This window comes from Salvelinus sp. IW2-2015, linkage group LG6.2 (genome assembly GCF_002910315.2).
Source record: "Salvelinus sp. IW2-2015 linkage group LG6.2, ASM291031v2, whole genome shotgun sequence".
Lineage (NCBI taxonomy): Eukaryota > Metazoa > Chordata > Actinopteri > Salmoniformes > Salmonidae > Salvelinus > Salvelinus sp. IW2-2015.
Genome location: NC_036846.1, coordinates 23,876,555 through 23,894,128, shown reverse-complemented (window position 1 = coordinate 23,894,128; position 17,574 = coordinate 23,876,555). Strand labels below are relative to the sequence as shown.

At 44.5% G+C, this 17,574-nt stretch overlaps 1 protein-coding gene across 1 annotated transcript in view; it reads left to right on the top strand.

Annotated features, from left to right (window-relative positions):
* Positions 1-17,574, top strand: part of arap3 (ArfGAP with RhoGAP domain, ankyrin repeat and PH domain 3) — a 56,401-nt gene that overhangs the window by 1,958 nt on the left and 36,869 nt on the right.

Sequence of the window (17,574 nt, the reverse complement as noted above, 5' to 3'; positions counted from 1 at the left end):
TTTTTAATTTTTTAAAGTCCATGGAGAATAAGAGCACCTCCTCCCAGCTGCCCACTGCACTGAGGCTAGGTAACACTGTCACCTCCGATAAATCCATGATAATCGAGAATTTCAGTAAGCATTTCTCTACGGCTGGCCATGCTTTCCTCCTGGCTACCCCAACCCCGGCCAACAGCTCCGCACRCCCCGCAGCTACTTGCCCAAGCCTCCCCAGCTTCTCCTTCACCTGATAGCAGATGTTCTGAAAGAGCTGCAAAACCTGGACCCGTACAAATCAGCTGGACTAGACAGTCTGGACCCTCTGTTTCTAAAATTATCTGCCACCATTGTTGCAACCCCTATCAACCTCTCTTTCGTATRGTCCGAGATCCCTAAAGATTGGATAGCTGCCGCGGTCATCCCCCTCTTCAAAGGGGGTGACACTCTAGACCCAAACTGTTATTGACCTATATCCATCCTACCCTGCCTTTCTAAAGTCTTCGAAAGACAAATTAATAAACAGATCACTGACCATTTCGAATCCCACCGTACCTTCTCCGCCGTGCAATCCGGTTTCCGAGCTGGTCACGGGTGCACCTCAGCCACGCTCAAGGTACTAAACGATATAACCGCCATCGATAAAAGACAGTACTGTGCAGCCGTCTTCATCGACCTGGCCAAGGCTTTCGACGCAACAGCCTTGGTTTCTCAAATAACTMTCTCGCCTGGTTCACCGACTACTTCTCAGATTGAGTTCAGTYTGTTAAATCGGAGGGCCTGTTGTCCGGACCTCTGGCAGTCTCTATGGGGGTACCACAGGGTTCAATTCTCGGGCCGACTCAATTCTCGGGCCGACGGTGTCGCTCTTGCTGCTGGTGATTCCCTGATCCACCTCTACGCAGACGACACCATTCTGTATACATCTGACCCTTCTTTGGACACTGTGTTAACAAACCTCCAAACGAGCTTCAATGACATACAACACTCCTTCCGTGGCCTCCAACTTCTCTTAAACGCTAGTAAAACTAAATGCATGCTTTTCAAACGTTCGCTGCCCGCACCTGCCCGCCCGACTAGCATCACTACTCTGGACGGTTCTGACTTAGAATATGTGGACAACTACAAATACCTAGGTTTCTGGCTAGACTGTAAACTCTCCTTCCAGACTCATATTAAACATCTCCAATCCAAAATTAAATCTAGAATCGGCTTCCTATTTCGCAACAAAGCCTTCTTCACTCACGCCGCCAAACATACCCTCGTAAAACTGACTATCATACCGATCCTCGACTTCGGCGATGTCATTTACAAAATAGCCTCCAACACTACTCAGACTGCATCCAGTTTGCTATGACAGTGTCATCCGTTTTGTCACCAAAGCCCCATATACCACCCACCACTGCAACCTGTATTCTCTCGTCGGCTGGCCCTTGCTACATATTCATCGCCAGACCCACTGGCTCCAGGTCATCTATATGTTTTTGCTAGGTAAAGCTCTGCCTTATCTCAGCTCACTGGTCACCATAGCAACACCCACCCGTAGCACGCGCTCCAGCAGATATATCTCACTGGTCATCCCCAAAGCCAACACCTCCTTTGGCGGCTTTTCCTTCCAGTTCTCTGCTGCCAATAACTGGAACGAATTGCAAAAATCGCTGAAGCTGGAGACTTATATATCCCTCACTAACTTTAAACATCAGCTAACCGATCGCTGCAGCTGTACATAGCCCATCTGTAAATAGCCCATCCAATCTACCTACCTCATCCCCATATTGTTTTTATTTACTTTTCTTCTCTTTTGCACACCAGTATTTACTACTTGCACATCATCATCTGCACATTTATCACTCCAGTGTTAATTTGCTAAATTGTAATTACTTCGCTACTATGGCCTATTTATTGCCTTACCTCCTCACGCCATTTGCACAACCTGTATATAGACTTTCTTTTTTCTATTGTGTTACTGACTGCACGCTTGTTTACTCCATGTGTAACTCTGTTGTTGTTTCTGTCGCACTGCTTTGCTTAATCTTGGCCAGGTCGCAGTTGTAAATGAGAACTTGTTCTCAACTAGCCTACCTGGTTAAATGAAGGTGAAATAAAATAAATAAAAAATTGTGTATTTCTAGTTTTGTGTACTTATTCAGGATATATCACCATGGAAAGAATGTATATTCGTTATTCATAATTATGCATTTTCTAGTTCAACAACCCATGTATTTATTTTCAAACTCAAGGTGTCATGTCTGCATAAAYAATGGGGTGTCAGCTATCTTTTGAATCTTAATTCGGGGGCAGATATAAAAAAAAAAAAAAATGGAAACGTGGTCTTTTTAAAGTGAAGAATCTGAGCCCAAGCATAATTCCGTTACCTTGGAATTGCCCTCCAGAGCCGCCATGCAAATATACATGATACATTAAAGGGGGCATATTCTAGTGACTACAGGAAACTTTGCAGTATTTTGTTTTTTAATGTATTGTCTCTTACATTGTTAGCCCAGAAAATCATTTTTACAAGCATTTCGCTACACTCAACAATAACATCTGCTAACCATGTGTATGGGACTAATAAAATGTGATTTTGAGGGAGAGAAGAGGTGGATTTGACAGCATTGGACTGATTGTCATGTGACTGATACTAACTGTAGTCAAATCAAATTGTATTTGTCACATGCGCCGAATACAACAGGTGTAGACCTTAGGGAAATGCTTACTTACAAGCCCTTAACCAACAATGCAGTTTTAAGAAAATACCTATAAAAAAAAAAAGTAAGAGATAAAACTAACAAATAATAAAGAGCAGCAGTGAAATAACAATGGTGTACAGTAAGTAATGTAGATTGCTTTATGCGTCAGAAAGAGATACTTAGGCCTTTCATCTAGGTGTACAGATTTATGTCTTGTACTGCCGTCTCTCCTCCTTCGTAGAGCGACAGGGAGGACACAGATGAACTCCTGATTTATGTAGCGCTGTAATGACTTTCTGGGAGTTTGTCTGTGTTTTTTTTTACTGCTCTAAGTGGTCGATCTAACCATGTGTGTACAGAAGAAGCTCCTTGCACACTGTGTCCTAATGTTGTTTTTCCCAAGGAAGAGGGACAGCGTGTGCTGGACTTTAAACACTGTCTCAGTCAGATGTCTTCATGAGAGAGAGCGAGAGAGACTAAAATGTGACTGAGCTTGTTAGCTAGTTAGTACACAGGCCTGTACTGTCATCCAGGCAGCGTGGAGGKCATAGCTAGCCTAGCGCTGAACAATGACATATTGTGTCTCCCAATAGTGCTTCACTGTTATTTATCTACAGCCTACCCCCAACCAGCCAGCCAGCATCCTGTATGTAACCCACAGGCCTGCTTGGGTCCTCCCACCATCCTCCTCCGTTTGGAAAATAACTTTTGACTTTACCTCTTGTCCGCTTCCGCTAATTGTTTGACTTGATTTACGAGTGGAGAGTTGGAGTTGGGGACATTACGTATCTGGAAGATCATGTTTGAATGGGTTATTTCCAGATTAATTTAGAGCAGCGGTTCCCAAACTAGGGGTATGATATGAAAATGGGGATGCAGGAGAATTTCCCAAATGCTGAAAGAAGAAATCTGTATACATACAGTACCAGTCAAAGGTTTGGACACACCTACTCATTCAAGGTTTTTTCTTTATTTTGACTATTTTCTATAAAATAATAGTGAAGACATCAAAACTATGGAATAACACATATGGAATCATGTAGTAACCAAAAAAAAGTGTTAAATAAATCAAAATACATTTTATATTTGAGATTCTTCAAAGTAGCCGCCCTTTGCCATGATGGCAGATTTGCACACTCTTGGCATTCTCTCAACAAGCTTCATGTGGAATGCTTTTCCAACAGTCTTGAAGGAGTTCCCACATATGCTGAGCACTTGTTGGCTGCGTTTCCTTCACTCTGCAATCCAACTCATCCCAAACCATTTCAATTGGGTTGAGGTTGGGTGATTGTGGTGGCCAGGTCATCTGATGCAGCACTCCATCACTCTCCTTCTTGGTCAAATAGCCCTTACACAGCCTGGAGGTGTGTGTTGGGTCATTGTCCTGTTGAAAAACAAATGATAGTCCCACTAAGTGCAAACCAGATGGGATGGCGTATTGCTGCAGAATGCTGTAGTAGCCATACTGTCTAAGTGTGCCTTGAATCCTAAATAAATCACAGACAGTGTCACCAGCAAAGCACCCCCACACCATCACACCTCCTCCTCCATGCTTCATGGTGGGAACCACACATGCGGAGATCATCCGTTCACCTACTCTTGCGTCTCACAAAGACACGGCGGTTGTAACTCAAAATGTCAATTTTGGACTCATCAGACAGAAGGACATATTTCCACCAGTCTAATGTCCATTGCTCGTGTTTCTTGGCCCAAGCAAGTCTCTTCTTCTTATTGGTGTCCTTTAGTAGTGGTTTCTTTGCAGTATTTTGACCATGAAGGCCTGATGCACACAGTCTCCTCTGAACAGTTGATGTTGAGATGTGTCTGTTACTTAAACTCTGTAGTATTTATCTGGCCTGAAATCTGAGGTGCAGATAATTGCACATTTCTGAGGCTGGTAACTCTAAGGAACTTATCCTCTACTGCAGAGTTAACTCTGGGTCTTCCATTCCTGTGGTGTTCCTCATGAGATCCAGTTTCATCATAGTGCTTGATGGTTTTTGCGACTGCACTTGAAGAAACGTTAAAAGTTTTTGAAATGTTCCGGATTGACTGACGRTCAGATCTTAAAGTAATGATGGACTGTCATTTCTCTTTGCTTATTTGAGCTGTTCTTGCCATAATATGGACTTAGCCCTATTTGGTAAAATACCATCTGTATATCAACCCTACCTTGTCACAACACAACTGATTGGCTCAAACACATTAAGAATGAAATAAATTCCACAAATTAAGACGAGTGAGTTGGTGTGTCCAAACTTTTGACTGGTACTGTATATATACAGTGCATACGGAAAGTATTCAGACCCCATGACTTTTTCCACATTTTGTTACGTTACAGCCTTATTCTAAAATTGATTAAATCATTCCCCCCCCCTCAATCTCCACATAATAACCCACAATGACAAAGCAAAAACAGGTTTTTAGATGTTTTTGCAAATGTATATTAAAAAAACCCTGATATGACATTTGCWTAAGTATTCACACCCTTTACTCAGTACTTTGTTGAAGCACCTTCAGCAGTGATTACAGCCTTGAGTCTTCTTGGGTATGATGCTACACGCTTGGCACACCTGTATCAATTGTCATGCTTGAGTTAAAGTACAGATACCTATTTTTTTCTCATTTTTTTTCATTTTTTTTCTTTTAAATTTTATCCCCTTTTCTCCCCAATTTTCGTGGTATCCAATCGCTAGTAATTACTATCTTGTCTCATCGCTACAACTCCCGTACGGGCTCGGGAGAGACGAAGGTCGAAAGCCATGCGTCCTCCGAAGCACAACCCAACCAAGCCGCACTGCTTCTTAACACAGCGCGCCTCCAACCCGGAAGCCAGCCGCACCAATGTGTCGGAGGAAACACCGTGCACCTGGCCCCCTCGGTTAGCGCGCACTGCGCCCGGCCCGCCACAGGAGTCGCTGGAGCGCGATGAGACAAGGATATCCCTCCCGGCCAAACCCTCCCTAACCCGGACGACGCTATGCCAATTGTGCGTCGCCCCACGGCCCTCCCGGTCGCGGCCGGCTGCGACAGAGCCTGGGTGCGAACCCAGAGACTCTGGTGGCGCAGCTAGCACTGCGATGCAGTGCCCTAGACCACAAGTACAGATACCTTAACAGAAAATGACTCATGAGTAAAAGTATTTGGTTCTAAATATACTTAAGTATCAAAAGTAAATGGAATTGGTCAAATATAGTTAAGTATCAAAAATTCCATATATTAAGCAAGGCAGAAGGCAGGCACCATTTTCTTGCTTTTTAAAATGTACAGATAGCCAGGGGTACACTCCAGCACTCAAACATAATTTACAAATGATGCATTTTGTGTTTAGTGAGTCTGCCAGATCAGAGGCAGTAGAGATGACCACAGAAGTTCTCTTGATAAGTGTGTGAGTAGGACCATTTTCCTGCTGTCCTGCTAAACACTCAACATGTAAGGAGTACTTTTGGGTGTCAGGGAAAATGTATGGAGTAAAAAGTACATTATTGTCTTTAGGAATGTAGTAAAGTAAAAGCTGTCAAAAATATAAATAGTACAGACCCCAAAAAACGACTTAAGTAGTACTTTAAAGTATTTTTACTTAGGTACTTTACACCACTGTATTTAGGGAGTTTCTCCCATTATTCTCTGTAGATCCTGTCAAGCTCTTACAGGTTGAATGGGGAGCGTCGCTGCACAACTATTTTCAGGTCTCTCRAGAGATATTAAATCGGGTTCAAGTCCGGGCTCTGGTTGGGCCACTCAAGGACATTCAGAGACTTGTCCCGAAGCCATTCCTGCATTGTCTTGGCTGTGCACTTAGGGTCGTTGCCCTGTTGGAAGGTGAACCTTCACCCCAGTCTGAGGTTTGAGGCGCCTTCTGTCTTGAGGTTTGAGGTTTCATCAAGGATCTCTCTGTACTTTGTCTGTTCATCTTTCCCTCGATCCCGACTAGTCTCCCAGTCCGCTTGCTGAAAAACATCCCCACAGCATGATGCTGCCACCACCATGCTTCACCATAGGATGGTGCCAGATTTCCTCCAGACGTGACACTTGGCATTCAGGCCAAAAAGTTCAATCTTGGTTTCATCAGATCAGAGAATCTTGTTTCTCAGGGTCTGGGAGTCTCGGAGCTCTACCGACAATTCCTTCGACCTCATGGCTTAGTGCATGTCAGAGAAAAAACATCTACTGTTGGACCTTTTTATAGACATGTGTGTGCCTTTCCAAATCATGTCCAATCAATTGAATTTACCACAGGTGGACTCCAATCAAGTTGTAAGAACATCTCAAGGATGATCAATGGAACAGGATGCACCTGAGCTAATTTTTCGAGTCTCATAGCAAAGGGTCTGAATAATTATGTAAATGGGGTTAACCTGTTTTTGCTTTGTCATTATGGGTATTGTGTGTAGATTGAATTTTTAAAAATATATTTAATCCATTTTAGAATAAGGCTGTAACGTAACAAAATGTGGAAAAGGGGAAGGGGTCTGAATACTTTCCCAATGCACTGTATACTGCATTATAATATTGTCTATATCTCAGTCAATGTGGTTACCCTTAAATCTAAATAAAACATTTCCCAATCTAAAAGATAAATTTAAACCAGAGAGCGCCCTTAAGATCATGGGAAAAGCCACACTTGAATCATTCCCACGGTGAATGACTAGGCCCGCTTCGCTACGAAACCACACAATATTGCAGAGACTTTGACATTACCGGGCGGCTGCAATTGACATGGTAAAAACAATGTGTGGGGAGGCAGAGGCACAGAAACTCACATCAATACATTTGTTTTTAGATAACACTGTTCACAAAGAATTGATGCTATTGCTATCACACAAGAGGAACTGACTGAACCACTGAACTCCCCAGCTCATGCTCTCCAAATGGACGGTAGCTGTGAGGGCCAAGATGCTCATGCATTGACTTCTGTTGGCTATACATGTCTGGGGTTCTATTCACGAGGACGTATTGTTCTGTCTCACGATTCACGACCATGAAACGGCACAGGGGATGTTCAGTGGGCTGCGTGGCCGTATTGATAAAAACAGATTCCATATGGGATGTTCAGTGGGCTGCGTGGCCGTATTGATGAAAAACAGATTCCATATGGGATGTTCAGTGTGCTGCGTGGCCTGTAATTGAGAAAAACAGATTCCATATGGGATGTTCGTGGGCTGCGTGGCTGTATTGATGAAAATACAGATTCCATATGGGATGTTCAGTGGGCTGCGTGGCGGTATTGATGAAAAACAGATTCCATATGGATGTTCAGTGGCCTGCATGGCTGTATTGATGAAAAACAGATTCCATATGGATGTTCAGTGGGCTGCGTGGCCGTATTGATGAAAAACAGATTCCATATGGGATGTTCAGTGGGCTGCGTGCCCGTATTGATGAAAACAAGATTCCATATGGGATGTTCAGTGGGCTGCGTGGCCGTATTGATGAAAACAGATTCCACTTGGGATGTTCAGTGGGCTGCGTGGCCGTATTGATGGAAAACAGATTCCATATGGGATGTTCCAGTGGGCTGAGCTGGCCGTATTTGATGAAAAAACAGATTCATATGGGATGTCAGTGGCTGCGTGGCCGTATTGATGGAAAACAGATTCCATATGGGATGTTCAGTGGGGCTGCGTGGCCGTGATTGATGAAAAACAGATTCCATATGGGATGTTCAGTGGGCTGCGTGGCCGTATTGATGAAAAACAGATTCCATATGGGATGTTTCAGTGGCTGCGTGGCCGTATTGATGAAAAACAGATTCCATATGGGATGTTCAGTGGCTGCGTGCTATTGATGAAAAACACAGATTCCATATGGGATCGAATGGTGGGCTTTTGCACAGATGGGGCTCCATCTAGGGCGGGTTGGAGGACAGGACTTGCACTCTAGTATTGAATATGTCTCCATCTGCCATATACACCCACTGTAGTAATGACACCCACTGTAGTAGATACAACCCACTGTAGTGGATACACCCCACTGTAGTAGATACACCCACTGTAGTTAGATACACCCACTGTAGTAGATACACCCACTGTAGTGGATACATCCACTGTAGGGACTACACCCCTTTGATACACTCACTGTTATGTAAATAATCCCACTTGGTGTAGATGTTCTCCCTGTATGTGGATACAGCTTTACGTATGTGGATTACCGCCTACTGTGAGTGGATACACCATGTTAGTGATCACGCACTGTAGTGGGTACCCACTGATGTGGGATACATCTACTGAGGAACACGTATGTAATATGGATATCTCCGATTAGGTACACACTGTGGATAACACGGTATAGTACCCACTGTAGGATTACTGGTAGTACCCCACTGTATGTGATATTTCACTGTAGTGGAACACCGTATGGATACATCCCAGTAGTTCAGTGCACTGTTATGTGGGATACACCTTCACTATGTATGTAGATACATCCTCACTGTATGTATCACCACTGTAGTTAATACACCCACTAGATAATTCCCACTGTATGTACGAAGAACACTATGTGGTACACCCACTGTTATGTGGATACACCCACTGTAGTGGAATACACCCACTGTAGTGATAGCACCCACTGTAGATACCGACTGTAGTAGATACACCCACTGTAGTGATACACCCACTGTAGTGGATACACCCACTGTAGTGATACACCCACTGTAAGTGGATTACACCCTGAGTAACACCCACTGTAGTGGATACACCCACTGTAGTGGATACACTGGTAGTGATACACCCACTGTAGTGGTACACCCACTGTAGTGGATACACACTGTAGTGGATACACCACTGTGATGGTACACCGAGAGCAACTGGCTGTCAGGGAAAATGTATGGAGTAAAAAGTAAATTTTCTTTAGGAATGATGTGAATTAAAAGTAAAAATTGTCAAAATATAAATAGTAAAGTACAGATGTATATAAAAAACTTAAGTAGTATTTTAAAGTTATTTTTACTTAAGTACTTTACACCATAGCAGCACCCAAGGGGCTTGAATTTTCTAGTCTACCCTTAGCTTGGCGGTGACCTAGTGTCCTCATGTAGTGACAGAACACTGAGCCAATCACGGTGCAACTAGAGAACATTACCAAACCCTACGCTCCGTGTTTTCGGCTGGCTGCCCCACCCCACAGAAAGCACTGAGCTAGGCTGAACACCTGCATTTTGGAGCTGCCTTACTCAAGAAAGCAAAAAAGAGACCATGTTTGTATGCAGCTTTATCACTCAATGATTAAAAAAAAAAAAAACTTTACTTCGTTTTCAAAACTGATATGTGACCCCTATTAATGCAAAATAACATGGAAAACGGCAAAAACATGGCCTTTTCTTTTTTTTGCTAAACACGTGGGAATATATCTTTTTGAACGGTTATCCAACATCGGAAACGTAGTGGTCTGTCTTCGGCCTTTGGAGATAAACATTACAAAACAAGTTGGAAATTGCAAATTCAACAATAAGGGGTTTGGAAGGAATTAGTGTCTAATTGCAAGCGTTGCAAAGCAATCACTATTTTGCTTCCCCTGCCATTCGGTGGAGAGGGGGTGTGGTCCAACTCTGGGTTTAAGGTCTCTTTTTCCAAGCTTAAAATGATAAACATTTCACGCAACACCATGGGCCAGAAAAGGTTGAATACTTTGGCCATGCTGTCAATCCAGCCTGACTTCTGCGCGTTCAAGATAACTTGGAACTCTGAAAATCATTTCATAGGTCTGATGGGAAATATCTTTTTGAACACGTCACTGGGAATTTCCAACTCTGGAACTCTGGCCTTTTTCTGAGGCTCTGACTTTCTGACCTAAAAGATCACTGACGTCATGATTTGATCTCGTATTTTTACGAGTTCCCAGGTGTCTTGAAAGCACCATAAAACTCATGGTACCCATCGCCAGCTCATATCTGTGTGAAGCTGGATTCAGTTCTCTCGTCTGCATTAAACCAAATATCCACCCAGGTAGTGACAGCAGAGATGACTGTCGACCACGCCCCCTGACTTTGAGAAGCTCGACCCGACATAAAGCCACACCCATCTCATTAGTGGTGATGAGATGCATTGCCAGACTAATATGCAATTGACTGTCACAGCCCCACATTGAAAGTATGTGATGTTGAGAAGACACCAGAAGTACTGTTAGAATGTTTTTCAATTGACTGTCACAGCCCAAATATAAAAGTACATACTTTTTTCACATGGTTGGGGTCATGAGAATTTTCAGATTTCAAATGGGGTTGTGGCCAAACCCTGAGGTTGTAACCCTGAGGTATATTGTATTCTTTTCTTTCACAATGTTGTGAAATGTTCCTGTTTACCTAGGGTGATGTCATCATGTTTGACTAACGTCAGACTGTTAAGGGTGACAGTACGGTTGTTGTTTGTTGTTCTTTACATTCAGACCACTAGAACATACCGGTGAATCAGTTACAGCCTTATCAGTTACAGCCTTCTCAGTCACTTTATCTTTGCCTTCTCAGTCACTGTTTTGCCTCTCAGTCACTGTTATTTTGCCTTTCTCAGTCACTGTTATTTTGCCTTTCTCAGTCACTGTTATTTTGCCTTCTCAGTCACTGTTATTTTGCCTTCTCAGTCACTGTTATTTTGCCTTCTCAGTCACTGTATTTTGCCTTCTCAGTCACTGTTATTTGTGCCTTCTCAGTCACTGTTATTTTGCCTTCTCAGTCACTGTTATTTTGCCTTCTCAGTCACTGTTATTTTGCCTTCTCAGTCACTGTTATTTTTTGCCTATTGCCTATCACTGTTTTTGCCTTCTCAGCCACTGTTATTTTGGCCTTCTCAGCCACTGTTATTTTGCCTTCTCAGCCACTGTTATTTTGCCTATCAACCCACACTGCAATGAGACATGCTCGATTTTGCAAAGCATTACTTAGTGGTAACATAATGAGTTGAAGTCCATAAGAAAAATAGTCCCGCCAATCTCTCTGTAATGTAAGTGTTGCCAGGGACTGGATTTGTGGTCAGAACTCATGGTGCCTAGCTGTTAACCTGGCTTAGTTGCAATTAAGAACAAATTAATCCAGTAAGTCTGTCAAGATATTCATTTGTTAAGATGCTTTTATGTAAAGCAATTTACATTTTGTACCAGCTAATGTCAGACAGAGAGACACCAACAAGCTCTGAGAAACGATTGACTCTGTACTGTAAACAAAGTCCTGAACAGGACAACTTGAAATATAATTTTAGTTGGCTAAATGTAACCACATGACCACTACTGTAAATAGGGAAAGGGTTACTGTCATGACCTCTTCATGCAGACAGAAGGTCTCACTAAGACTGTTTTGTAGCTGCATGTTGTCTTGTGTGAGACGTTATGAGGTCTGTAACAATAAAAAAGGGAAGGACAGTTTAGATTTGTGTGAATGATACAAACTGTCTGTCACTGGGTGTAAAAATGAAAAGCTGATTCATTGCATAATGCACTGAGAGTTTGAAATATATTTTAAAGTCACACTCTGTGAGATAGTTCACCCCCCCAAAAAAACAATGATCATGTTAATTTTGTATGACATCATTTTTTGATAAGATCATTTGAAATCAGGGGAGGCCATTTTGTTCCTCCCTTCCCACCCCTCTTTCAGTACAGTAGCCTGACATACTGATGTTATGGGAACTGAAAATAATTCAGCTGCTGTCACAGATTACCATCATCCTACCACCTCTCCTAGCCTACAACACTTCAGTTTACTGTCATCCTACCACTAGAGGAGAGTGGGGCGTCTCTGTTTTCCTCCAGTGTATGAGGGACAGCTGTATCCTGTGTTTTATGTAGTTCTGACCGAGCCCAGATCTCTAGCCCAGATAAATACTATGGGCAGGGGAGAAGAGGAGAGAGATGAAGACTATTGAATGGGAAAGGCCTGATTTTGTTTGTTTGTTGCAGGCGAAACAGGAACTACATTCAGGTTATTTAAAACTGACTAGTCACTGTAAAAAAAAAAACTCCCCATGTCTTGTCAGGAGTTGACTATTAAAGATACTGTATCTAGTGATTTAACAAAACTCCCTGTTCCTCTTCATAATCTCAGTGTTCCCTTCAGATCTCTCCTCCTCCTCTGTTAATCTCAGTGATCCCTTCAGATCTCTCCTCCTCCTCTGTTAATCTTAGTGACCCTTCAGATCTCTCCTCTCCTCTGTTTAATCTCAGTGTCCCTTAGATCTTCCTCCCTCCTCTGTTAATCTCAGTGATTTCCCTTCAGATCTTCTCCTCCTCCTCTGTTATTCAGTTGATCCTTATGATCTCTCTCCTCTCTTGGGTTATTCTCAGAATCCCCTCCTTCGTTTGGGCTCCTCTCTCGTAATCTCTATCCCAGATCCCTCCTTCTGTAGATCTCAGTGCCCTTCAGATCTCTCCTCCTCCTCTGTTAATCTCAGTGATTCCGCTTTAGATCTCTTTTTCTCCTACCTCCTCTGTCTAATCTTCAGTGTTCCCTTTCAGCATCGTTCCCTCCTCTCCTGCGAAGGCGGCCAGTTATGCAGGAATGTCCTTTACTGCTGAGTTGCTTCATCTACAATCTCCCCACTGCCATTCACCCTTTGGCCTTGCATGATGGAGGGACTTGGAAGAGTGTTGGGGGAGTTGTTGACTGACTTCAGCATGTCGTTTTCGAACCTACGTAGAGTTAATCTATGATGTGTGGAGTAGCGTTGGTGGATCGTTTTACTATACTTTCTAGCATAGTAGCGGGTTGGTAAGATTGAACTAGCGGGAATTTCGTAAATCTAGGTAGTTGTTTGTCAGTAGTTTCATTACTGTTCTTATTCATACAATGTTTTTGAGGTGTATGCTAACTACTTAGTACTAAACATGCACACTACTCGTATTAAACCATGTAGCGGTGTAGCTAACTGCAGGAACTACACACTACTGTTTAACCATGTAGCGGTGTAGCTAACTGCAGGAACTACACACTACTGTTTTACCATGTAGAGTACAGTCCGATGCCAGCCATACTCGTATCATTTACACATTACTGAGGCATGCCGTGCTGAGCCGAACTGTACTGGGCTGGCCTTGTTATGCATCCAGTCAGGTTTGGGTTGAGTCGGGTCGGCACAATAGTGTGAAAAGGGTGGTCTCTCACCATTGAACAATAAGGAAGGAGAACTAGTCCTCAGCCTGTAGTAAGGGAGCAGGCAGCAGGGGAATGGGAGCAGGGGAATGGGAGCAGGCAGCAGGGGAATGGGAGCAGGCAGCAGGGGAATGGGAGCAGGCAGCAGGGGAATGGGAGGCAAGATCCTGAAAGAGGTCTATGTGTCACATCCTTCTCTTCCTCTCTCTCCACTCTGTAGGTTAACCTTTGCCTCCAGCCCACTGATACACACAGAGAAAACACAGGGCTTCGGTTCTGTGCTGAGAGCAGACCTAGTTTCAAATACTATTTGAAATCAATTAAATAAATACTTTGAGCATTTTCTCTAGCTTTCTTCGAGAACTAGATGGACAGAGTTTACAGTTTTGGGACTGTTCTATTTGTCCATTTAGCTAGGCAATCTCAATCAAGCACATATTATGTATTTGAAAGATTGTAAATAGTATTTGAACCCAGGTCTGGTGCTGAGAGCAGGAGTGGGAGAGAGGGAGGGATGGAAATGGGTGAGAGGATATTGTCCCTCCTATCCCACTTCTCACTGCAAAAGGTGATGAATACCTGGCTGCGATGTAACCGCAACATGGCGGCTGTTATGGAACTGAATTAGCAACCTGACAGCATTATTAACCTCGATGTATCTAACAATTTGACCAGAGTACAAGGATGCAGATGAACTCCTTTCCCACATTTAAACTACCAGGAAAAAGGAAGTGTGACATACCAACGTAACACCCAGACCACAACTTCTGCTTAGGTTGCTGAATGCAAGTTATAACAGAGGAAGAGATGTGGCAAGATGAGCAATGAAGTGTGCAAATTATTGTGTGCGTACAATATGTTCAATGACGTCCCCCTCCTTCTACACAAGGCCAATGGCGTCCCCCTCTCTCTACACAAGGCCCAATGGCGTCCTTCTCCCTCTACACAAGGCCCAATGGCGTCCTCCTCCCTCTACACAAACCACACTTTAGTTCAAAGATAGTTCCTACAGCCATCTGTAGCTCTGTTGGAAGTCTTTACATTCTGATCTGGCGCCCATAACTAATTTAATAAGAATCTGTCTTAATCTGTCCAAGGCCTCATAAATTACTATTTTCTATCCTGAACTCTATTGGAACGTGTGTTATGTGCTGTGCTGTGTACCTCCCCCTCACGAGGCTGGCAAACTGCCCCAGTCAGCCTTGAGATTCTCTTTAGTTCTGACTAGGTTCCCAAGCTGAGTCACCCACATGGACACCCACTCCAAACCTGGGTTCAAATACTATTTTAAATAATATAACTTTATCTGTGCTCGATTTGAGCTTGTTTAGCTTAATAAACCAATAAAACAGTCCCATAACTGCAAACTCTACCCATTATGGGACTCCAGCCAGGCTAGAGCAAATGGTCAAGGTATTTGAACGATTTCAAATGGTATTTGAACCCAGGTCTTACACACACACACAAACACACACACCAGCCAGGGAAAAGTAGCCATTAAAACTTAACGCATTCCAAGCTTTTTCAGGAAGTGTTTCTACCAAGGCTTTCAAAGAGCTGTGCGCCCAAACCTGATATACAGTACAACAGCCTGCAGCTAGGGAGGGGTATCCCTGGACACTGTTTGTTGCTGCTGTTTCTCCATTACTTTTATCATTTAGATTATTTCATACATGTTGAATAACAATACACTTTCAAATGGTGCCTTGTCGTCAACTAAATGGTACACACCTTCAATGAATTTTCAGAATTCATCAAATAATTGCAGTTTTCACATGTTACCTTATTAGATTTTTCTCATGCGTCTCTGTGCTGTCTATTAATCTCTTAGATGCTACTTCCTTCTTCCTGGTCAGCTGGTGCCATAACCCCCTACTTCCATCTCCCTGGTCAGCTGGTGCCATAACCCCCTACTTCCTTCTTCCTGGTCAGCTGGTGCCATAACCCCCTACTTCCTCTCCGTCACTGTGCCATAACCCTACTTCCTGCTCCCTGTCACTGGCTGCCATAACCCCCTACTTCCTTTCCCCGTTCAAGCGGTGCCATACTTCCCCTACTCCTCTCCCGTCACTGGTGCCAGAACCCCAATTCTTCATCCCTGTCAGGCTGGGCCATAACCCCTACTCCTTTCGTCTTCCGGTCGCTGGTGCCAAACCCCTTACCTTCTCCCTGGTCAGCTGGTGCATACACCCCTACTTCCTTCTCCCTGGTCAGCTGTGCCACATAACCCTTATTCCTCTTTCCCTGTCAGCTGGTGCATAACCCCACTTCCTTCTCCATCTAGCTGGTGCCATAACCCCCTACTTCCTTCTCCCTTGGCAGCTGGTGCCATAACCGCCCTAACTCCTTCTCCCTGGCAGCTGGTGCCATAACCCCCTACTTCCTTCTCCCTGGTCAGCGGTGCCATAAGACCCCTACTTCTCCTCTGGTCACTGTGCCACCTCTCCTGTGCGTGCCATACCCCCTAACTTCCTTCTCCTGGTCAGCTGTGCCATAACCCGCTACTTCCTCTCCCTGTCAGCTGGCTGCCATAACCCCTGACTTCCTTCTTCCCTGGGTCGCTGGGCCACATAACCCCACCCTACTTCTCTTCCGCGTCAGCGGTGCACTAACCCCACTCCTTCTTCCCTGGTCACTGGTACTGACCCCCACTCCTCTCGCCTGGTCAGCTGTGCCATAACCCTCTTCTTTGTCAGCGAATAACCCCTCTACTTCCTTCTCCCTGCGCACTGGTGCATAAACCCCCTACTTCCCTCCCTGGTCAGCAACCTGACACAAACAGCCTGCACCATACTCACTCTCGGGGTCAACTGTGCCTAACCCCTACTGTTCTCAGCGCAAACCCACTCCTCTCCCTGGTCAGCGTGCATGCCCTATTCTCGCTGGTCCATGACCCCTACTTCCTTCTCCTGGTCAGCTGGTGCCATAACCCCTACTTCCTTTCCCTGTTAGCTGGTGCCATACCCCTACTTCCTTTCCTGTCACTGGCCATAACCCCCTACTTCCTTCTTCCTGTCAGGGGCATAACCCCCTACTTCCTTCTCTGGAGCTGGTGCATAACCTCTACGTCCTCCCTGGTTCACGGCCATAACCCCTACTTCCTTCTTCCCTGTCAGCTGTGCATGACCCCCTACTTCCTTCTTCCTTCAGTCTGGTGCCATGACCCCCCTAACTTCCTCTTCCTGGCCAGCTGGTGCCATAACCCCTACTTTCCTTCTCCCTGTCAGCTGGGCCATAACCCCCTACTTCCTTCTCCCTGGTCAGCTGGTCCATAACCTAATTCCTCTCCCTGTCAGCTGTGCCATAACCCCTACTCTTCTTCTGCCCGCAGCTGGTGCCATAAACCCCCTACTTCTCTTCTCCTGGTCAGCTGGTGCCAACCACCCTACTTCCTTCTTCCTGTCAGCTGTGCCATAACCCCCTACTTCCTTCTGCTCGGTCAGCGTGTAACCTCCCTGCTGCCTGGTCAAACCACGTCCTCTTCCGTCAGTGTGCATAACCCCTACTCTCCCTTCTCCTGGTCCAGCTGTCGCATAACCCCCGTACTCCTTCTTCCTGTCACTGGTCCATAAACCCCCACTTCTTCTTCCTGGTCAAGCTGGTCTCATAACCCCCTACTCCTCTTCCTGGTCAGCCTGGTGCCATAACCCCTACTTCCTTCTTCCTTGTCAGCTGGTGCCATAACCTCCTACATTCCTTCCTGCCATGCTTTCTCTCCTCAGCATGCAACTTCTACAGCCTCTAAACTGAACAATCAACGTTTTGTGTGTTTCAATCGACATCCGTCTTGTGTCCACATCTGTGATTTTTAAGTGCGGGCGGAAAGCTGGTGAC